Source organism: Kogia breviceps, chromosome 11, assembly GCF_026419965.1.
Source record: "Kogia breviceps isolate mKogBre1 chromosome 11, mKogBre1 haplotype 1, whole genome shotgun sequence".
In the NCBI taxonomy this organism is placed as follows: Eukaryota; Metazoa; Chordata; class Mammalia; order Artiodactyla; family Physeteridae; genus Kogia; species Kogia breviceps.
In genome coordinates this window covers 84,193,016-84,216,130 of record NC_081320.1, presented here as the reverse complement: position 1 = coordinate 84,216,130, position 23,115 = coordinate 84,193,016, and the positions used below count along the sequence as shown (strand labels likewise).

The 23,115-nt window shown below is 55.4% G+C and overlaps 2 protein-coding genes across 6 annotated transcripts in view; both read right to left on the bottom strand.

Annotated features, from left to right (window-relative positions):
- DNMT3A (DNA methyltransferase 3 alpha) overlaps positions 1-10,032 on the bottom strand; it is a 100,694-nt gene extending 90,662 nt beyond the window's left edge. The window contains exon 1 of one of the 5 annotated variants that reach the window (XR_010835618.1): positions 9,269-9,363. The gene's annotated coding sequence lies outside the window, so the exon portion shown is untranslated. Of the gene's footprint in view, positions 1-9,268; positions 9,367-9,865 lie in introns of those variants that run through there. The other 4 variants (XM_067007978.1, XM_067007975.1, XM_059079178.2 and 1 more) reach the window with 4 other exon arrangements.
- Positions 10,033-17,122: 7,090 nt separating this feature from the next.
- Positions 17,123-23,115, bottom strand: part of DTNB (dystrobrevin beta) — a 280,987-nt gene continuing 274,994 nt past the window's right edge. Inside the window, exon 19 of the mRNA XM_067007965.1 lies at positions 17,123-17,143. The gene's annotated coding sequence lies outside the window, so the exon portion shown is untranslated. The remainder of the gene's footprint in view (positions 17,144-23,115) is intronic.

Below are 23,115 nucleotides of genomic sequence, written 5' to 3'. Positions count from 1 at the left end.
CTCCCTACGCTGTGAGACTCAGCTCCAGCCTCACCTCCTTTAGAAACCCTTTCCTGCTCTTCCGTCCCCTGTTGAATGAGACGTCCCTTCTCTGAGCCCCCGTGATGCTCCAGGTACACGCTGCAGAGCTCTCTCCACCCACCTGCGATGTAATGGTCACCTTGCCAGACTCTCATCTCCCCTGAGGGCTCCTTGAGGACCAGCTCAGTCTCTTCTATCTTTGTAGCCAGTGCCTGACACATAGTGGGTCTTTAATAAATGAATAAACATTATTGTGATGAATCTGAAGCAAGGGCCCTCTGGAGAGGAAACTCAAGGGCTGCCAGGCCTGCGAACTTGGGGCCCCGGCATATCACCACGCTATCTCAGAGTCCAGGCTGCTCAGAGGGTGTTGACAAAAGAAAATGCAGAGGCAATTGCCCTGCCCCAACTGGGCTTTCCAGCTGAGCTTCCAGTACCAGGCAGGCCCTAAGGCCACCACTAGTTGGGCTGGGAACCACAGGCCTGTGAGAGGATGGTAACAAGCGCCACATTGTTGCTGGTAATAAAACCATTAGGAACCACTGCTGTGTGCCAGCTGCCAGGCCCGGCTGTGGTCAGGACCCTCCCATGCCTTGTGGGCCAGGGGGAAGAGCCAGCCCTGCCAGCAGGCCCAGCAACCAGAGGAGAGGCCACTGCCTGCTCTGGACCCAAAGAGAGCAGAGGGCAGGAAGGGCGAGGGCCCAGGGCTTGGGGGACCTCCTGGGTCCCCACTGGGCATGGACTCTCAAGAAACTGACAGAAGTACATCAGGATTCAAGGCCCAGAGATCAGATGGCCAGGGCTGGCTGGAGCACTCAGAGATCCACCAGCCAAATCCTGGCTTTACAAAGGAAATGGAGGCCCTGCGACCCCTAAGGGGTGATGAGGATGATAGGCAACGTTTGTGGGGTCTTGGAAGGCAAGGGGGCCTTCAACGGGGTCATCTCGCCAGGTCCCCAGATTCACCCTCATGCAGCCCTGCCCTGACCCCACTCAGAGAAAAAGAACTCATACCTCCTGAGTACCTACTATGTGCTGGGCACAGTATTTCATTTGATTCAAGCAATACCAGTAAGATGTGGATGCGATTCTTATGAAAACCCTGCAGCTCAGAGACTTTTAGGTCCCTCTGTAGCTATGGTGGTAGCAGGGCTGAGATGCAAATCAAGGTCTGCCTGCCTCCCCGTCACTTCTTTGCCCTGCACGTCTGTCCCCTAGCAGCTTGGGGTAGGGGGCGGTCTGCAGAGGGACCAGCTCTGGGCTTGCTTCCATGCTACTGTCCTTTTATTTATCTTCCTGCCTCACTCCAGGGGCGGAGTGGGGCAGGGCTGGGCCAGAGAAGTCCACATACCCTTTCTCCTGTTGTCTTTAACAGGGGCAGTCTCAGAGGGCAAAGCAAGCTCCAAGATGGCACCCAAGGGCAGGGGCTGGGGGATGGGACTGTGGAAGGGGGAGGTGGGCACTGTTGCCAAGCAACAGGCAGAGGAATTTATATCTGCCCCTCCTCACCTCTCCACCCTGTCACCTGGGTCACTGCCACCTGCTCCTGGGCTCTGTGATCCAGATCACAGAGGCGGGCACAGCTTGAGCCCACATGCCAGGCGAGTTTCCCGGGCATCCCCTCCACCCCTGGCGGGGCCTCCTGAAGCCCCATTTTGTCCTCCCTGCATGTGGCTCCCCAGGCCATGCCAGGGCTGGGTCACCTGAGGTCCATACCGAGACCATCTGGGTCACAACAACAACGAGACCGAGGCCTTCAGGGAAGATCCTCAATGATTTGTTTCCCATCCTGGGTCAGAACTGAGAGTTTCCAGTCACTATCCTACAAAGCGAGCTTGGTCTGCTGCCCTGCAGTGAGCCACGGTGCTGCCAGCTGCCTGTTTTCCACTCTCACCCAATACCTACCAGGCAGGCCTTCGCTTGGAGACCTCAGGGTCTGCAATAAATCTCCCTGCAACCTTTCCAGAAAAGACAAGTACCTGAGTAGCCCCACCCTTTGCTGTCAGTCTCCACGCCATTTTCGTACCCATTATAAAAGAGTCCACCCTTCCAGCCCAAGGGTGACTCAAATTTTTATAAGTTCTTATCCAGAAGCTTTAAAGATGTGGCTTTATTTTTGTTGTGGTCATTAAGAAAGGAATGCATGTGCCTTTACATTTTTGCAAAGGTTACGAAAGTGTATAAAGTAAAATGGCAAGGAGTCTGCTGACACGTTTGCTAGGTTATCCTTCCGGAATGACTTTGTTTAAGCATTTGCTAGCCTATAAGTGTGCATACTGGCACGTATTTTAAAGGAATTTTACAAAAATGAGATCACACGCTGTACACTGCTTATTGGGGTAACCCCACACCATATCATGGACATCTGACATGTCAGAATAGACACGCTTCCTATCTCATTTCAAAGCCTCTGGGAGAATCTGATTAGATTCCTCTTTATCCACGAATTTAGGTATCCTTTCAGAATCTACAACATTAATCACACAGGACCATTCCTCAAGAAGCCCCTTGCCAACAGGTTCTGCTTGCTGGAGTGCCAGAGGATCCCAGCTGCCTGGCATGGGCCCGAGTGCCCTCGCCTGCCCCTCCTGGTGTCCTCTGGGGAACCTCTGAGGGAAGGCGGGCTCCCAGGTCCCCCAGCCTCCCAGCCCAGGCGTTCCCGGACACTCACCATGATAGGGCCCACATCCAACCCATGGCTCAGTAAGCCACAGATCTGACCCCACTGTCCCATAGTGTCCCCTCTGAGCATCTTTTCACCTTTTCAAGGAAGGACCACTGGCACACCAGGCTCTAGCTGGTCTGTTAGGTCTGGAACAGCTTCCCCACTGACCCCTGGATCCGTCCACATGGCCACAAAGCAGGAAGAGCGCTAGATTAGGAGTCAGGACACCCAAGTTCCAGCCCTCCAGTTACGAGCTGTGCGAGATGGTCCTCCATCCCCTCTGTACACCCAAACGGGGGCAGCTAACAACTGCTCAGAATTAAAAATGACCTTGACATTTGAAACAGAAACAGAGAGGGAAGATCAATAGGGATGACAGTGAGCAGGGCCATGACCTCAGGAAAGGGAAAATAGGAATCTGACTGCAGATGTAAATAAGGCTGGGAAACCTTGGAGGCCAGAGGGGACCCGGGCAGGATGGGAGTGGGCGCTGCTGAGCTACAGTTGAAAAAATTTCTTCATTCCCTGCTGGGATGCAGCTAGGAAAGCCCCAGGTGTCCACACCTCCTCCCCCTGTCGCTGTCCTCCAGACAGGCCTGCTACGTGATCAGCAAGGGAGATGTGGCCTGGCGGGCCCTGCCCACTTGCTGTCCTTGCCGGGGCCTGCCAGGCACCTGCAGCCACACCTAGGGGCATGGCCACCAGCCCGGGCACCTCCCCTCCAAGCTGGGGGCTCAGTTCAGCTGCACATGGAGGAGGGAGGGATGAGGGCAGGGTGGAGTCAGGGTCTGCTGACACCCCCTTTCCCTGTGCTTGCAGCCCTTACAGGAATGTTCTGGATGCTGGGGTGCCTCGGCCTGGGGAAGGGGATGCAAAAACGGGACACGGAGACGTCTGGGAGGCCAGGCCAGGGACCCTCCTCCGCCCATTCACATCATGATTGCCATCACTGACAGAGACCTTGCCCCGCTGGCGTTCCCCTTAATCGCCACGACCCCCCCGGGGTTGGTGTAATTTAAACCCTGCTCTGTTTCCCTCCAAGTCTGAGCTCTTAAACTCTAGTCTACAGAATATAAGGGAATCAAGATCCTATACCAAATGAACTCAGCTGGCCCCTTCCCCTCCCTCCCTTTCGTCCCTCGGTCTCCCCTGCCGTCCCTCACAGCCACAAGCAGGGAAGTTCTAGGCGATTCTCCACAGGCCACATGGGAGTTACAGAGCGCGCGGGCCCACTCCCCTCAAATCAGCGTGGGGCCTCAGGCTGGCCTCCGAGGCCCTGTTCACCGCCCCGGAGTCCCCGCCACACTCCAGCCACCCTATCCCCGACAGCCTGGCTTCTCCTCCTTGGTCTGGAAGCCCCATCTCTGTGTTCTGAGGATCATCACAGGAGCCACCTCCTCCAAGAAGCCTTTCCTGATCCCTCCAGTTGGTTGTGACCTCACTGTCCTTTGAGCGTTTTATTTCCCCCTCTCCCTCGACCTTGGTCTGCGGTCATTAATTAGTTGGGCACACCCTAAACTCACCGTGTGTCCCCTCAAAGCCCAGCACAGCGTCTTGCCCGGCAAGAGCCTGGTACAGGACCACAAAGAGGCTGCACTCAGCGCAGAATCCGAGTAAAGAGCTGCAGCTGTAGCACAAGGGGTTTAAGGTGGATACAAAGACAACCTGTTGACAACGCGATCTGTCAGACTCTGGAACGGACAGCTAAATGGCACGGAGGAGCCTCCCACCTCCGAAGATTTTTCAATCAGCATCAGCACTTTCCTCATCTGTCCAAGATTTTGCAAGAGAGGCAGGAAGGTGGACAAGACTTCGCAGAGCACTTCCTGCGGTGCCAGGCCACGCGAGCCGCCCGAACGATGACGCTACTCACGCTAGCGCTGAGCGCCTGCACCCTGCTAACAGCAGAACCGGCGCTATCCCAGCTAATCCTTACAACAACCTACGTGTAGCGCCTTGTCTTGTTTCCACGTTACAGGTGACGAAACCTGGAGGCTCAGAGAAATCGCGCTGCCCCAGATCCCACAACTGCGAAGCGTCCGAACTCCGCTCCTTCTGATTCCGGGGCCCTCCCTTCGGCTGCCTTGAGACAGGCTCATGTGCAAGCTCACGTCCAGGCTCTCTGTCCCCACGCGGCTCCACGCAGCGTACACAGAAATATGCACAGATACACGTGCACCACACCCTGGCTTGCCCACACACTTAGCCAAGGGGAGGCAGGCTTGGAGACACACACGCGAATCTCTGACACTGCACGGGTCTCGGATTTGGTCCGATTTTCTTAAGGGAAGAGAGTCAAAGAGAGAGAAATGACTGAAAACGAGCCCTCGAGATTTGAGTGGAAAGGAATCTGGCACCTTTCGTTTACTATTAAAGCCCTGCTCAGGAGGAGCAAAGCGCACAGGCCCCCAGAGACACCCGGCCTCCAAGGGCAGTCGGGCTCCTGACCAGCACCACCATCCATTAGACACCAGCATGGAAGCAGAAACAATTCCCACAGGCCATTCCGTGGCCCTAACTGTTGCCTGTTCCCAAGCTAGAGGCCAGAGACACACTCAACTATCAGTGGGGCATGGGGTGGGGGAAGAGGACACGGGCACCAAGTCAGGGACCCCAGGCTCAGTAGAGTGGAAGGCGGCAGGAAGTGCCGAGGGAGGGGAGCACATGACAGGCATACAGCTGGCCCTTCCGGCCTCGGGCTCTGGGTAGCACTTCCAGCCCTGGAAGAAACCAGGCCTGCCTCCAACAACCAAACAGCCCCCAGCCTAGCACCAGGTGTTCGCAGAGCTTCACATTCTCTGTCAACCCTAAACTCTAGGGCTTGGATTCTCATGGTAACATTTCAGGCCGAGGATGGCCACTAGAGAGCTGGCAAGACTGCTCTCAGAGTCCCCTTTCTATCTGGTTCCCACAAAGAGGAGCCTTGATGGAGCCCAGGAAATAATTTAGGTTTTTTGGGGGGTGGGGCTTGAGCCTAAGGAACTGGCCTATAAGTAGGCGATGGCTATTCGGGGAAGGCAGAGCAGCAGCAAAAGCAGAAGAGAGCCGGGCCACCAAACCTGCCACCCGGGGGAGGACAAGGACGCAAACACAGATGTCCAGCAGTCACTCATGGAAACCCCACAAAATGTCTGATGGGGGACCAGAGGCGGCCAGGGCAAGGTCCCGTGGAGACCACAGACTGAGAGGAGAAACCAACACGCAGTGCAGGAGCCCGGGAGAGCTGGAGCAGGAGACAGTCTAAGCTCCCCAGAGGGCAGGCCTGGCCCCGCTTCTTCCCAGCCAGGTCACCCCAGGCAAGTATTTTATAGCTTGTCTGTCTTCCTTGCAGGCTTTTTCAGAGGCCCAATGGCAGTGATGTGTGACTGTGCTAGGTAAAGCGCTAGGAACATCTCTTGTTCTAATGAGATGATGCTGGGTGGGCTCCTGGATGGGGGCTGGTCACCAGAGAGACCAAGAAAGGATGAGAAGCTTGGAGTTTCAGCTTCAAGAAGGTCCATAAGGAACTCAGGAGCTTACCGCAAACTGGACTCAGGGAGGAAACCTCAGAAATTACGCACACACACAAGTGTACACGTCAACCTACAGAAGGACACACACTTGCAAAGGCTTAACCAGAGGCTGCACTTTTACACTCTCTGTGGAGTCAGACGTGACAAACCTGTCTCCTGAAGGGCCCTCACCCCTTACACCACCCTCTCCTTTCAAAGGCCCACCACCCAGGAGGCCCCACTCTCACTCAGGCCTCCTCTCCTTGGAAGCCATTCCTGATTATCGCTGTGAGGCGAGACCACTCCGCCCCCACTCCTGGGTCTGAAATTCCACCACTAGAATCAGAGCCATAGAATTTAAAAGTTGGAATGGACCTGCAAGCTGCAGTCCAACCCTCACCCCGCAGAGGAATCCCGTCTGCAGACACCCTGACACATGGCATGGCTGTCCTCTTCTCTGCTTCTCCAGTGCCGGGGGGGGGGGGTGTGGGGGGGGGGCGGGGGGCAGCCCTTGCACTATGGACCACACTCCTTGAGTCTAGAAGGAATTCACCTTCTCTAAGGCCGGCTTCCTGTTGCAGGTCCACGAGCCTGGGAAGGAGGACAAGGAGAGCCTTGGTCCACCTGAGCCAGGAAGTGTGCATTTGATGAGTAGCTGAAGACAAGCGCCAAGGAGCTGGACAAGAGGCTGGAGAGGCAGCCAGGGCCCAGAGGAGTGGGGCCCGGGAAGGGAGGTAGGCAGGTGCCAGACCCGCCACACAAGTTTGCCTGGGCCACTGCCTGAGTGCAGCACATGTGCACACATGCACACAGACGCAAACAGACTCACGCTTTCACAGAGCTCCCTGTCAAACAGCCCAACCAGGGCCTCAACGGGACCTGAAGGCAGAGGGGGACCACCTTGCCCCAGCAATCTAGCAGGAACTCCTTAACAGCCCAAGCCTCCAAACCCAGGCAGCTCAGGAAACCACCAGGAGACAACCCCTGCCAGCAGAGGGGACAGCCCAAAGAGGGTCCGCCTGACAGCTGGGCTCCCCAAATCCCAGAGGCCAGTCCTAGCTCTCCAGCATCGCCCAAGGAGAAAAGCTTCCCCGGCTGCAGCTGTCACATCTGCCTGGGAGGGAGGAGGCACAGCGGAGCAGCACCTGATCCCAGGATCCCTTCGCAGCCCGCCAGCCCAGGAGGCCGGTTCAGCGCTGGCAGCCCAGGGTGAAACATGAAGACTGAACAGTCCCCCAGGGATGGTGATGGCAGTCTCTGGGCACGGCAGCAAGGGGCAAGCTGGGTCACAGGGCGGCCGGCTCTTCTCCTGCAGCCTCCTGTCCCTTCTGGTTTGGGAGGGGGCGAGCTGTGTGGCTCCGGGGCCCGGGCCCTTCCTCCCTGCCTGACACAGGCCAGAGCTGCCCAGCTGGGTGCAGGACGCCATCTTGGGTCAAGGTGCAACCACAGGGGGCTCCTCTCTCGAGCTGGGGAAGAGAGCCCCTGAGAACCAGTGAGCCCCTCACTCCCCACCCAAGGGGCCAACACCTACTCAACTGGCTTTGCACTAGAGAGTGGAGGAAGGACAGAAGGGATGGAGAGAAAAGGGGGAACTAATGGGGGGGAGAGGGAAGGGAGTGGGTGCCCCCAAGAAGGGAGCCTCCAGGAAAGCGAAAGGCAGTTTGGCAGCCAGAGGGCCGCGGGCCCCAGCGATGGGGGGCTGGGGGAGGCCGGGGGCGGGCCCTGGACCCTTGCCAGCTCCGTCCGAGCCGAGGCGGAGGGAGGAGGGAAGGGGAGGGGGAGGGGAGCTGGGGTGAGGGCGGGACACGGACCGAGGCCGCCTGCAGCTCGGAAGCTTGGGGTCTCCCAGGGCCCTGGGACGTGGGGCCGAAGACCCCGATTCGCAGCCTCGGCGAGGCCTCGTCCTTCACCGTGCGGATGCGAAGCTTTCAAGGACACGTCTGCACCGGCCCAGCGGGGGTGCGTGTGCGTGAGTGTGTCCGCGTGCGTGTTGAGTGTGTGCAGGGGGGTGGGTGCTGCTGCAGGGGGCGACCCGGGGCGTCCCCACCAGCCAAGCTCCGGGCCCAGGCCCTGCGGCTCCCACCCCTGCGTTTTCCGGCCCCCGCGGCCCCGGCCCGGGATCTTCGCCCGCCCCCGCCCCGCCCCCACACTGCGGCGCCGCCACCGCCACCGCCGCCGCCGCCGCCGCCGCCGCCCCGGCTCCCACGGCCCGCGGCGGGGGCAGGGAGGAGCCAGGCACGACGTCCCCCCCGCGCGCCACCCGACTCTTCGCGGAGAGGTGTGCCCCCCAAGTGGCACTCTCCCCACCCCCGCAGCCCCTCCCAGATCCGCTGGCACCCCGCTCCCCCAGCCACAGGTGGCCGGAGGAAGATCGCTGCGCAGCGTTCCCCGGCCCGGCCCCCCGATCACCCCTCGGCCCGCCCCCGGGGGCCTCCCGGGTCCCCCGCCCCGCCGGGCCGAGGAGGGCCGGGAGCCGGGGGGAGGGGCGGGGGGCCGGGTCGTGCCAGGCTGCCATTTTCTGCCGCCACCGCGGAGCCTGCGCGGGGCCCGGCCCCCGCCCCCCTCCCCCGCTCCCTGCGGGCCGCGGCGGGAGCCGATTATTCCGGGTCGGGGTCCGCGCCCTCCGGCGCCCCGGCCGCAGGCCCCAGGTTGGGCCGCGGGGCGGGGGCAGGGCCCGGAAGGCGGGGGCGGCCAGGCCGGGGCCCCTGCGGCATCGCCTAGCGGGGCACCGCGGCTGAGGCCGGCGGCGGAGGAGGCCCCCCGCGGCATTGTATAGACTTGAACTTGAGCCCGGAGCCGGGCGGGGGCGCGGAGGGGGCTCCGCGCCGGGAGCGGGCGGGACGGGAGGGGGCGCCTGGCGAGCCCGCGGGGACATAAACAAACCCTCAAATCCCCCGCGCCGCCCCGGCCAGCCCGGCCCGCCGTCGCCGCCCGCAGCCTTGGCCCTGCGAGCGGCCGGCGCCGAGTTGCGGGGGTCCGGGAGCGTGCCCCGAGCCGGGCACTGCCCGCCGCCGTGCCCCCCTCCCGGCTCCCCTCCTCCCCGCCCGCCTCCGGGCCGGCCTCCCGGGCCGCCAGCAGCGGCGCTCATTACCGTGTGGCCGGTGGGGTCGGGCCGGCCCGGCTGCGCGCCCTAGTGCCGCGGCGCCGCGTCCCGGCTCGTCCTCTGCTCTCGCCGCCGCCGCCGCCGCCGCCGCCGCCGCCCGCGCGCCCTCCCTCCCTCCCGGCCCGCCTGCCTGCCTCGCTCGCTCCCTCCCTCCGCTCGCTGTCGCGCTCCCTCTCTCCGCCTCCTCCGCCGGGTCCCCCCCTCCCACCCCTTCTCTCCGCCTTCCTCCTTCCCTCCCTCCGGCCGCCCGCGGGCCCAGGCCCCCGCCCGCTGCTCGCCCCCCGCGGCCGCCCTGGCCCCGGCCCTGGCGCTGCGGAGCCGGCCCGGGAGGCAGCGCCGACTTGGGGGCCCCGGGGCGCCGCGACGGGAGCGGCCTGGGCGCGCGGCCGGTCCTAGTGCCCTCGGCCCGACTTCCTGGCCTCTACGCCCCCGCTGGGGGGGGGGTCCCCGCACGCTGCGGGTCGGAGGGCCGGACCTTGCTGTGCCCCGACCCTGCGCTGGGCCCGGGCACCCCGCCTCGGCCTCTCTCCCGGCCACTCCGCCGGGGGCCTGCGGCAGCCCTCCCCCCGCGGGGCACCCCATTACCTGGAGCTGCCTCTGCGCTGGGTCCCCGCATCCAGCACTGGCCGCAGGGACAGCGGCCCCTCCTCTCCCGCGGCCGGTGTCAAGTGCCTCCCCCCGGCAGCCCGCGGAGCCCCCGGCGGTCTTCGCCCTGCAGTTCTCCCGACCTCCACCAGAGCCCACTGCACTCTGCCTGCCTCAGCACTGGGGCTGGGGACAGCAGCGCCGGCCCATCCGCGCCGCAAGCCCCACGCCACCCGCCACCCCCGCCAGGTGCCGCCGCCGCCGAGTGGAGGCCGGCCCACTCAACAGGATCAAGGTCGGGGCGCCAGGCCTATCGAGGCCGTCTGGGAGGTTCGAGCACCTGTATAGGATGAGCCCCCTTGAAGGGAGTGAGTTCCCCGTACCTTGAGGTGTCCAAGTAGAGTTGAGTGTCCTCAGTTGGTCAGTGGAAGACTGAAAGATTTCATGGCTCGGGGGTGGAACTAAATGACATTGAAGATCCCTTCCAGCTCTAAGATTCTGTGCACACACCTACACTCCGCCCTCATGCTTACTCACCCCTTTGCCGCGAGGGTTGTTCTCATTTCCTATAGAGCTCCCAGGGCTCCAGGTTTCTGACTTGGGACATCTTTGTCTACTTTCATCAGCACAGCCACCCCTCTGTTCATCACTCTCCCAACTGCCACCGCTAGGGCTTGCTGCTGGGCCCCCTGACTCCCCAGCCTGGCTCCTTTCTTCTGCCTGTACCTCCGCCAGTCATCTGCCACTGTGTACCCCCCTTCCACCCAGTGCTTCAGCTACATGGCAGTGCCCTGAGCTCCCTGCCCCAGGACATGGTGTGCGCCCTTCCCCAGGCACCCACCATCCCACTTACGGACACTCAGGCCCTCACTGCTGAAACCAGTCGTACTTTTCCCTCCACCGCCACCAACTTCAACCCTCCAGGGGTCACAGGAACAGTTACCTAATTCTTTGGGACGCAGAGCTGACCTTTCATCCAAGAGATTTCCTTCCAGAAGCCCTCTAATGCTTCCAGGTCCTTCAGTCTGCCCACTGCCCGTGCCCCAAGGTCAGAGGACGCTCCCTACGCAGTGGTCCTGGCCTTTTTCCCTGTCACCCTCACTCAAGTGGTCACCCCATGCCGCTGATGATAGGCCATGCTATCTGTGGTCTCCACCTGGCCAGTTCCAGAGACTTGGGATGTTCCTTCCACGAGGACAGAGACCACCTCTGTCATCTCTGTAGCCCAGAACTTGGCACATAGTAGGTTCTCAATAAGCTTTGGATGAATGAATATGTGCATTGCAGGTTCTGTGCCACTTTGCTTTCAACATCACGATGGGTATCCACAGACACGCTAAAGTTTGGCCAACAGGAGGACCATGTTTAGAAAGATGGTTGCCACACCTCTTCGTTCCCTAAGGGCTTGTATGATACTGCCCGCAAATAGCAGCGATAGTTTACTGAGTGTCTCCTGTGCGCCAGGCACCAGGTTGGCACTTTTCCTTAGCAACCCTCTGAGGTAGTTTGTGTTATCTTCACTCTATAGATGAAGAGACTGAGGCTCAGTCAAAGCCACACAGTTGGGAAGCGGCAGAGCCAGGATTCAAAGCATGTTTCATCTGACTCTGAAATCATTATAGTTACCTTAAAACATTACAGTTACTCTTTTTTTTTTTGTCCATACCACATGGCTTGTGGGATCTTAGTTCCTTGACCAGGGATTGAACCCGGGCCCTCGGCAGTGAGAGCACAGAGTCCTAACCACTGGACCACCAGGGAATTCCCTACAGTTACTCTTAACAAGCCGAAATTTTCAGGGTCAAGTGGGCAACTGTAAGTTCCTATTCAGTAGGAAATTCCTGGGCTGTCCAGTGGTTAGGACTCGGTGCTTTCATTGCCATGGCCCGGGTTCAATACCTGGTCCGGGAACTAAGATCCCACAGGCCACGTGGTGCAGTCAAAAACACAAAAACAAACAAAAAAGCAAGTTTCTAGTCAGTAGAACTATTTATGATGAAATCATTGGGAGTCCATTATGCTGTGTGACCTTGGATGTCTGTGTTGCTGGCGTCAAAAGGCCCAAGGTGACCGTGTTGTGGGGTTTGCTCGTGTCCAATAGGAAGCAACCGTGTGGCTACAGGCCTGCTTCCAGAGCCTGGCCTCGGCGTTTGCAGCACGAGGAGGACCCTCCAGGCTGTCCCAGGAAGAGACACATTAATGCTGGCTAACCCTATCGGGCCCTTCTGACCACAAATCACACTGGGTCCAGCTCAGATTGATTTGCCTTTGGGCTCCTACAGCCCCATCACTTCTGTGTGCCCCACTGTGGCCCAACCAGTGTCATGGTGGACCCTAGATCATCAGTCAGGATATGCTAGGGCAGTATCAGTCATCTGTAGTAACAAACAGGTGACAGGATCCTACCTAAACCACCTTAAACAAACAAAAGGATTAAGTAGTGTAGAGTTTAAACAACTGGGAAGACCAGGGCTGGGCATTCAGGCACAGGTAAATCCAGGGACTCAAGTGCCAGCTCCAGAGCCGGCTCTCTCTCCATCACTCTTGTCTGCTTCCCACTACACTGGCACTTTTCCCTACTTTAAACAAACTCCAAGATGGTGGGCAGCTGTCTCATGTTCACACTCTCCCAACTTAGAGCCCCAGTGGAAGAACATAATTTCCTTTCCTTCAGGAACCTCCCTAATGCTTCTAGGACATGAGGTTCCATGTCCTTTAACAACACTCCCCCAACCCCTGTGCCTCAAGATCTGAGACACAGTTAGTTGTCCTGGTTTGTGCCTCAGTGTCACCCTCACTCACGGTGCCATCCGTAGCCAAAACGTCCTGAGGGTTACCTCAATTTCAATTGTTGTGACTAGTCACGAGCCCACTCTGAACCAGGTTCTACAGCCTGTGGGATAGCGCGGATCACATGCCCCCCCCCCCTTCAGTGGGTGCAAGAGGTGGTTTGGGGATTGACAGATCCAACCAGCACCCCATGGAAAAGGGGCAGTGTTGCTCTCCAAAGCAAGGGGCGCCGGGCAAACACATTGCACTCCACCCAATGGCCACCCAGCATCCATGTATACCCTCTTTTCCCCACACATGCACTTTCAAAAATGGTCTTGCTTCTTGATAGTGGTGGTGGTTGCACAACACTGTGAATGTACTAAATGCCACTGAATTGTACATTTTCACATGGTTAATGTTATGTGAATTTCACCTCAATAAAAAGATATATACATATTTTTTTGGCTGCACTGGGTCTCCGTTGCTGTGCACAGGCTTTCTCTAGTTGCGGCGAGCGGGGGCTACTCTTCTCTTGTTGCGGAGCACGGGCTCTAGGGCGTGCGGGCCTCAGTAGTTGATGCACGTGGGCTCAGTAGTTGTGGCTCGCAGGCATTGTTGCTCTGAGGCATGTGGGATCTTCCCGGACCAGGGCTCAAACCTGTGTCCCTTGCATTGGCAGGCAGATTCCCAACCACTGTGCCACCAGGGAAGCCCCCTGGGGTCTCTTTTATAAAGGCAGGAATCCCAATCTTAAGGGCTCTGCCCTAATGACCTAATCCTCTCCCAAAGGCTCCACCTCCTAATACCATCACCTTGGGGGATAGGTTTCAACATATGAATTTTGAGAGGACACAAACATCACACCCTTGCAAACCCCAAATGAGGGATATTTTACAAAATAACTGACTTGTATTTTTCAGGAGTGTCAAGGTCATGAAAGCCAGGGAAAGACTGAGGAAGTGTTCCAGATCGAAGGAAAGAAACTAAAGAGAGGGGGCTTCCCTGGTGGCGCAGTGGTTGAGAATCCGCCCGCCAATGCAGGGGACACGGGTTTGACCCCTGGTCCAGGAAGATCCCACATGCCGCGGAGCAACTAAGCACATGAGCCACAACTACTGAGCCTGCGCTGTAGAGCCCGCGAGCCACAACTACTGAAGCCCGCGCGCCTAGAGCCCGTGCTCTGCAACAAGAGAAGCCACCGCAATGAGAAGCCCGCGCACCACAACGAAGAGTAGCCCCGCTCACTGCAACTAGAGAAAGCCCGCGCGCAGCAACGAAGACCCAACGCAGCCAAAAATAAAATAAATAAAATTAATTAATTTTAAAAAAGAAACTAAAGAGACATCACAAGTAAGTGTGATTCTGGATTGGATATTTTTGGTATATAAAGGACATTATTAGAACAATTGGAGAAATGTAAATTGGGTCTGAGGATTAGATGGTAGTAATGGATCAGTGCTACTTTCCTGATTTTGATGTTTGTACTCTAGTTATGAGAGTGTCCTTATTTATATGAATATATTTCTAGTATAGGATAAAAAGAGATATCCTATACTAAAGTTTTGGGGGGTGATTGGGCACCATGTTGACACATTCACAAATGGTTTAGAAAAAAAATAAATTCTTTTACCATATTTGCATCTATTCTGTAAGTTTGAGATTGTTTTAAAATAAAAAGTTTTTAAAATTACCCCCAGGGGTTGTAGCATTTTGCCTTCTCACCAGGAATACATATGCAAGAGAATGTTGCCAACTGAGTATGCAGTCAAACTCTTGGACTTTCGCCCAGCTGTTGGGTGAGGGGTGATCTCTCCATACACGTTTTGTTTTGCATTTCTCTGACCCTGAGGAGGTTGAACGTCTTTTCATGTGTTTCAGGGCCATTTGCATTTATACACTGAGCACTTTCAGTTTATCTTTTGACCACTTTTCTATCAGGTTGTGGGTCTTTCTTCTTGACTTTGATGACCTCTTCATGAATTGAGGAGGTTATCCCTTTGACTGTGTTACGAGCCAACAGTTAGTTTTGTACTGTGTATTCAGTGCCTAGTGTTGCACCGAGGATCCTGGTGGGCTGGTCTCTGCTTGTGAGGAGTTTACACGTGACACAATCCAGACTAACGTTAGCCACTTAATCACGAGCTAAATTGTGAAGCTCAAACAAGAAGGGCTGTGGGCTGGAGCAAAGGTGTCCCCAGGGAGATGGAATCTGACCTGGGGCGAGAGGGTGGTTGCGTTATGGTCAGTGAGGGCATCCTGGGCTTAGAGGGATTCACAGTGAGGGTGAGAACTCGATCTGCCTGTGGTGACTTCCCCTCATCTCTCTCCCTCTCCCCGGGCCCAAACCCTCAGACTCAAGTTACTCTGGCTCGAGGAACTTCCCTAAGTTCTTCCCGATTTTCACTGCTCCTCCAGAAGGAACAGGGGGAACAGCGCCTGAGGGGGGAGGGAAGTAGGTGTACTGAACCGGATCTTATGGTCTCAGGGGGGCACGGTGGGCAGTGCCACAGTCCACCTAGCTTTCTGTGGAGGTGCCACTCAAGGTCAAGGTAAAAGGGTAGAAGCCTGTGGTTCTGTTACTACTTTTCAAATACAAACATTTTAGGGGGTTAAAAGCAGCGATTTTTTTTTTTTAAGCTACAAGGATATATTATACAACACAGGGAACATAGCCAATATTTTATAGTAACTAAGAATGGAGTATAACCTTTAAAAATTGTGAATCACTACATTGCATACCTGTAACTTTTATAATATTGTACATCAACTATATTTCAATATAAAATGGAGAAAAAAGAATTTTAAAAAAGAATTATAGGTGGTCAAATTATTCAAAAAAAGCAGTGATTTTTTTTTTTTTCATTCATACCTTCTAGGAATGAATGTACCTTCTAGGTAATGTACCTTCTAGGTTATAAGTTGAGTTCCATGCAAGTCAATAAAGGGGGTGTCTTTTCTTAAACTTTTTCTTTCGAGATCAATTTGGATTCACATGCGATTTTAAGAACTACTACAGAGAAATCCCCTATACCCTTTACCAGTTTTCCCCAATGATAGCATCTCTCAAAACCTAAGTAATATCACAACCAGGTTATTGACACTGACGTGGCCAAGTTAGAGAGAAGTTCCATCAGCCCAGGATTCTGCACGTGGCCCTTTTACAGTCATACCCACCTCTCCCCCACCTCCCCCCACCGCCCTAACTGCTCATCTGGGCAGCTACCCATCTGTTCTCTGTTTCTGTAGTTTTCACACGTCAACAGTGTCATATACATGGGGTCATGCAGTATATAACCTTTGGAGACTGGCTTTTTTCATTCAACATAATCCTCTGGACGTTCATCCTGGTTGTCGCGTGCCGATAGTGCTTCCATTTTTATTGCTGAGTAATAGTCCATGGCACAGATGTACCACCTGTGGAAGAACATCTGGGGAATTTCCAGTTTTTAGCTACAGGATAGAAAACCGGGGCCAGGGAAGTGAACCAACTTGTACCAGGGTACACAGGCAGAATATGCGAGAACTGGTGTGTGGTGTGAGCTGTGGTCCATTTGCATGAGTCACATAAGACTACTGGTGGGAAACACCAGGCAGGCTCAGCAGGAAGCAGGGAGACTCAAGAGTGAGTGATACTCTGATGTCTTGAAAGTCGTGTGTAAAGAAGATGAGTCTCGATTGGAGAGAGGCAGCTCTGAAGAGAGATTTGTGCTGGCAGGGGATCCGGGGAAGCTCTGAGTCGCCTTCGGAAGGGAACATCTACTGCTGACTGAAAACAGAGATGACGAGGAGGGACATATTAGCTGATTTGGGTTGTTATAGTAACAACCAGATAAAATATATATTCACGGGCCAGAGGAGAAATGGAACTGAACACAGATGAGCGGGTGGAATGGGGGAAACGACTGGAAGAATATCTCCATAGACACAGTGCTTATTCATTACTGAAGCCATGAGCAAAGGCCTCTCCAAGGAGTATGGAGACAGAGATGCTGGGGGAAACCCCAATTAGGTGGTGGGAGAGATGACGGCAAAGAGAGAGGAGCCTCCGAAAGGCAGGGGCAGGGAGTGGAGGGTGGGAACCAGAGGAGTGAATGAAGGCCAAGGACGAAGAGACTTAGCACTGATGAGGCAACAGGTTGAGGAGAAAGGAGGAAACAGACATTTCCTGCCAAATGTGTATTTTTTTATCTATGCTGCATAACAAATTAACCCAAATCTTAGTGGCTTAAATAACATCTATTATCACACAGTTTCTGTGTGTCAGGAATCTGTGGGTGGCTTGGTGGGGTCCTCAGGCTCACGGTGTCTGACTTGAGTCATCCCAGGGTTTGATGGTGAACGGTCCATTTCTAAGCTTCCTCACATAGTTGCTGACTGGATTCCGTTTCTCACGTGTTGTTGGACTGAGGGCTTCAGTTCAATGCTGGCTGTTGGCTAGAGGCTGTCCCCAGTTCTTTGCCTTGTGGGCCTCTCACCGGGCAGCTAACATGACGGCAGCTGGCTTTGCTAGAACGAACAGGAGAGAGCGAGAGTGTGCGGGCAAGATGGAGGACAGACTTTTACTTTACAAATTTTTATTATTATTAGTTTTTGGCTACACCACGTGGCACGTGGGATCTTAGTTCCCCGACCGGGATTCAACCCGTGCCCCGTGCAGTGCAAGCGTGGAGTCTTAACCACTGGATCTCCAGGGAAGTCCTGACACAAACTTTTTTTTTTTATGTGTTACACATTTACTGTGTCCCTTTTATTTTATTTTATTTTTAAAAGCCTATTTATTTATTTTTTTTTGGCTGTGTTGGGTCTTTGTTGCTGCACAGGCTTTCTCTAGTTGCGGCGAGCTGGGACTACTCTTTGTTGCGGTGCGCGGGCTTCTCATTGTGGTGGCTTCTCTTGTTGCGGAGCACGGGTTCTAGGCACGCAGGCTCAGTAGTTGTGACTTGCAGGCTCTGGAGTGCAGGCGCAGTAGTTGTGGCACGCGGGCTTAGTTGCTCCGCGGCATGTGGGATCTTCCCGGACCAGGGCTTGAACCCGTGTCCCCTACATTGGCAGGCAGATTCTTAACCACTGCGCCACCAGGGAAGCCCCCCGACACAGACTTTTATAACCGAGTCTTAGATGCTTTCGCCCTATTCTGTTCATGAACAGCAAGTCGCTACGACCAGCCCACACTCAAGGGGAGAGGATTATATAAGGGTCGGCGTACCAGGAAGCCAGTTGAGCTGCAGTGTACTATGGGGAGCAAAGACAACCGGAGCCTCCCCCAGAGGGCCCCTGACAGGACAGTATTAGAAGAGGGGCAGACGACAGAATGGAGCGAGACAGGTGGTGATGCCCAGATCCCAGCTGCCCCCAGTACTTCAGGGAGACACGGACAAACTCAGGAGTCCCACCCCTCTTGCTGCAGACGGAGCGCCGGCCAGCTCCCAGAAGGTCCAAGCTGGGTTGTTTGCATGGGTCTGCTTTCTCGTCCCACCCTGCGCCCAGCCCAGAGCAGAGCCACACAAGCAGGCACCTGGCTCACCATCTCCATCCCACCGACTGGCACTCGCCATCAAGGCACGGCAGCATCTTCGGGGCGTTGGGGGGCAGGACCCAACTCCATAGTTCTTTCCACTCCCCAGGACTGACTCCCTTTCTGACCTGAATTCCTTTTTCAGCCCAACACAGGATCAGGGCCAGGGATGTTAGAAATGACCTCCAAGGATCCGGTAGGCGGCTGGGAGAGCAGAACAGCTAACAGTACTTTTATCAGTTGTCTCACCCTTCTCTCTATTCCTTGTCACCTAAGGGGACAGAAGAATGAGGAAAATACCCTCAATAGGACATAATCTTTGAGATGGGCTTTCAGATCAAGCTCTTTAGATCCTAATTACAATCCCAGAGGCACTCAGGCCAGTGACTGTTATGCCAGTTTGAAGGAGGAGGCCACTGAGGCCCAGAGAGGCGTCTCAGTGACCGAGCAGGACCAGACCTGAACGCCCAGCCCCGCTCTGTACCCATATGGAGTTTCCCGGGCTGGGGCAGGGCTCCTCCGAGCACAGGAGGATGGCCGCGGCAGCGGACCCAGGCTCCTCACCTGCTGAGTATGGGCCTTCAGGCCCCCAGCTCTGTCCCCGCTGCTCTGACCCTCTCCCTCCTCTTGCAGTACCCTCCCCCCCAGAGCATCCCAGGTTCCCGGCATCCAAAGAGTATTTAGAAAACCCACCTACCCCCGATGTCTTGAAATCTCTTTACTGGAGACCAAGCCTTTTATTCAACAGTTAATGAATTCCCAGGAGCTGAACATGACTCGTAGCCCTGGGGATATTGAGATACATGAACAGGGCAGGAGAGCAGTGGAGAGGGAAAAAGAGGCTGGGGGTGGGTTAGGCTGCACGAGAGAGGGAAAGGATATTTCTCAGGGGCGCCAACAGTGTCTGCTCCAGTTTACCCTCAGCACAGGCTACTTGACTGTGACCTCAGACCTCCTTTCAAATTAGGAACAAGGAGCATGAAATGAATAACGGTGATTTTAGTTCTGTGCCCTGAGCAGGTGACGGAGAGCAGGGCTGACGGCCACCCAGTCAGGCCTATTCAGGGCAGGGCCAGCTGAAGACAGGTTGGCGACCCGACCTTGAGATCTGAGTGCAAGGCCGCAGCCTGGGCTCCTGCCGGGACGTCTAGGCCACCAGCTGGAGGGCAGGCCCTGCGTCCCCACCCGTCCCCACCCCGCTGACTGGCGACCGGGGAGAGGGCGCCACCTGCTCTCCGGGTCCACGCAGATTGGGCCCAAAAGAGATGCTATTGAAGCATTTGCAAGCACTATTGTTTCACTATTCTGAGCCGCTTTACCTCATCACACTCATTCTTCTGGTCAAGCAGGGATAATTTACAACAGGAAGTAGCGGAAAGTTGTGGGAAAAGTCACTTGAGTGAACAGGTTAACAGCTGTCGACAGCGCCTCAGCGGCTCCGCCCGCAACGACCCCACAGTAGCCCCCTAAACGGTCTGAGTGGTGCCGGGCGGAGGCCGCAAGTCTGCGGACCACGAAGACCCGGCCCAGCTCCGCGCGCTCGGGCTGCCACAGAAGCCTCTCGCTAGGCGCCGCGTTTGTCCGCCTAGACCTCTGGGCTGGGGCGGAGCCTGCTGTCTGTCACCCATGTGGAGGGGGCGGGGCCTTGGAGGTGCTGACTTCTGATTGGTTGGACTTGGTCTTGCTTTCTTTCCGTGTCCAGAGGCAGGTCTTAGGGACAGCACCCAGATCACCCAGTCAAAGCGCCTGAGGTACGCGGGAGGAAGTGTGTGCGTGCATGCGTGCGTGTGTGTGTGTGTGTGTGTGTGTGTGTGTGGTTTGTTTTTACAATTAACTGAGGGTGTGTGAATGTGTGTCATGTTATTTTTTCTTCACAGTTAACTGAGTTTCCATTTCTCATACCTTTATAAGACACCTCATAAATTTACACAGCAGGAAAAATTCTTGGTTGGACCTACTTATAATAAATATATCGTTAGAAGGAAGCTAAGGTTTAGGGTCTGCCACTCAGCCAAAACCACTTCTTTTATCATGTTTCCTTAGTCTTTGACGTTGTATGTGTGTTACCAGTATAATTGTACTTGTGGGTGTGCTTTATTCGCACATCTGACAACTGTTTGTTAAGCGTCCACTTTCTGTCGGGCGTTGAGCAGGGTTTTGCAGTCACTGATGAACAAGACAGACCTGGGCCCTGCCCTCAAGTAGCTCACAGACACAAATCAGCAATTACACACACGTGTCAAATTTTCAAACTCCCTTGTAGCAATAAATGAGAAGCGGCTGGCGCTTGGGAGAGAAGCAGTTTTGAGGAAGTATAGCACTGAGTGCAGTGGCTGCAGGGCCACTCTGTCAAAGAGCACGGACTGAAGTTAAATTGGTCTCATTTCAGAAGACTCCCTTGTGAAGGTGGGGAAGCCAGGGAGGAGTAGAAGGAGTTGGGAGGTGGTTTGGGGGATACCTTGGGGCAGCCAAGATGGGCTCCCTGGCCTCCTGTATGGTCAGGGTGGAGGAAAGCTCTGGAAAGTGTGTAACTTCCAGAATATTCTTTTTTTTTTTTTTTTTTTTTTTTTTTTTTTGCTGCAGATAGAAAATCATCCTCTGGGACTGGCTATGATGGGGGTACTGTAAACTTTGTCACTGGAGAAGGTGGTCAAAGAAGGACTGGAAAAACAAATACACAAACAAAAAAACACTGGGGTGTGAAACAAAGGCCTAGAGTCCAGGACCCAGGGGTGAACTGCAGAGGGAAGAAGGAGGGAAAACGAGACAGGAAGGTAAGTCTGAGGCTGGACTAGTTGCTGGGAGAGTCTGGCCCAGGTGGCTGGCAACAGTGGGGACATGATCCAGAGAGTCATAAACAGCGAGGGCAAGAGTCTGTTCTCAACTGGAGACCTACCGGGGGAATTTCCTGCCAAACGTCAGTGTGTGTTTTCTCTTTGTTCACCTAAAAAGTAGGGGCAGGAGCCCACACCCTGAAGAGCTCATGCATGACCTCCCCCCATGACTCACTCTCTCAACTTTCAGCATGCTTCTCCCCCCTGAGCATTTACCACCTGCCCTCACACAACTGTTGTCTGTCTCCTGCACTAAAATGTAAACTTCCTGAGGGCGGGCACCCTGTCTCCTCCTTTATATATCTATATAAAGATATATATCTTTATATCCCCAGGGCCTGGAATATGTCTGGCCCATAGTAGTTGCTCAACAAATATTTGTTAAGTGAATGAATGAAGCAGATTCTTCTTGGTCTGTAGAGAACCCTCCCTTAGTCTGAACGTAGCGGTGCAGAGCCCGGCATCCCCGGTGAAGGGTAAGGTGTTCAGAGAGGGCTCTCTTTCATCCAGGGCGAACCAGCCTCTTTGCCCTGGGAGAAAAGGCTGGGCTAAACCTTGGTGTTTCAGAGTCTTGAAAAAAATGCCTCACCCGCTGAGGTGCAGTTAGTTCCCGGGGAGGGGTGTACTTGATGGTGGGGGTGAGGTCTGTAAGGTGGCCCCCCGCAGCCTGTCTTGGTCCCTTACCTGGCACTCCTGAGTCAGCTCCCACCCCCAGAAGTGGTTTTTTTCTGTGATGTAAAGGCTGCAACTGGGCTTAGAGGTTTGGTTTGGCGTTCCGGACCCATCCTCTGACCTTTGAAGGTAGCGTTTCACGTGTCCGTGCAGGGGAGATGAATCAGTGCCCCAGGCCTGAGCAGCTCTCGCCAGCCCCGGCGAGACTCCCTGGGGTGACTCTGAGCCACCTGGCATTGGGTGTGGGGCTTAGGCCCTGGCAGCACCAGGCTCCTACCTCCCCATCACCGCAGCCTCTCACCTGTGAGTCCAGGAGGGCCTGGCCTAGGGGGTTCAGGAGCCCTTCCCCAAGGCTGAGGGGCCTGAAAGGGCAGCACCTGCGGTGTCAGAAGAAGGAAGGAGAGTAACGGCTATGGACCGTTTGCTCCACGCCGAGCACCGTTCCAGGTGTCTCACGTGTTTCAATATAACCTTTCCAAACAACACGCAAGTTAGAATTATCTTCTCATTTTGTGGATGCAGAGAAAAAGGCATGACCTGTCTGAGGTCACACTCTAGAAAGGAGCAGCAAAGTGCAAATGATTTTAGGTTTTGCTTCAAAAATAGCTTTTAGTATGTGTTTTCTAACAACAGAGACGTGAACGGAGCGGACCAGGCATATTTAACACTTGACAAGCATAGGAAACGGTAAGAGAATTCACTGGAACTCCCTGTCAAAGCAGCCTCGGACAGGCTGTATGAGAGCCAGTGAAGGAGTGAGTTTATGTAAGAAGAGACAGTATGTTGTTTCTGTTAATTTGGGGTATCATTTTATTTACCTATGGTTGAACTCTTCTTCCTTCTCTGAGTCCTGAGCCCTTTCCTGTACTCTGTGTTTGGTAGTTAACAAGCATCACTTTGCATTGTTGCCTTTTTCCCCATACACACCCTCAGAGTCAGAGAGAGGCTCCCTGTGGGCTGTTGCTTGGGAATGGTGGGGGGCTGGGGTGGGAGTTCTCTGGCTGGGGCTTCAGAGGATGCAGAGACACCCCTTCTAGCAAGATAAAGCCCGACAGTTCCATGCCCTCGGCGGCCCCCAGAGCAGCGCCCCAGGACACACAGGCCTGGCGATGAGAGAGGAGAGTGTCTGAGGGTCTTCAGAGGGGCTTTGGCAGGCTTGTTGCCATGGGGGGGGATCGTGGGACCAGTACAGCCAGGTTTTCTAACTTTTCCAGAGAAGCTGTAAATCTGGATTCTTCTATGAAATCTTCTGATATTTCACCATTTGCAACCCACTAAATTGTTTTAAAAATACCTTCTGGGCCAAAGAAAATGACTTTAAGCCACCCTCCGTTATACCCTCCAATTTGGTCCCCGAACAGCAAGCGGAGTGTCTGCCTCTTTAGTCCAGATGATAAGGACTCAGCCACTGGGGCTGTGCTCCTCAGAGGGCTCCTTCCCCAGAGGGCCAAGCGGGC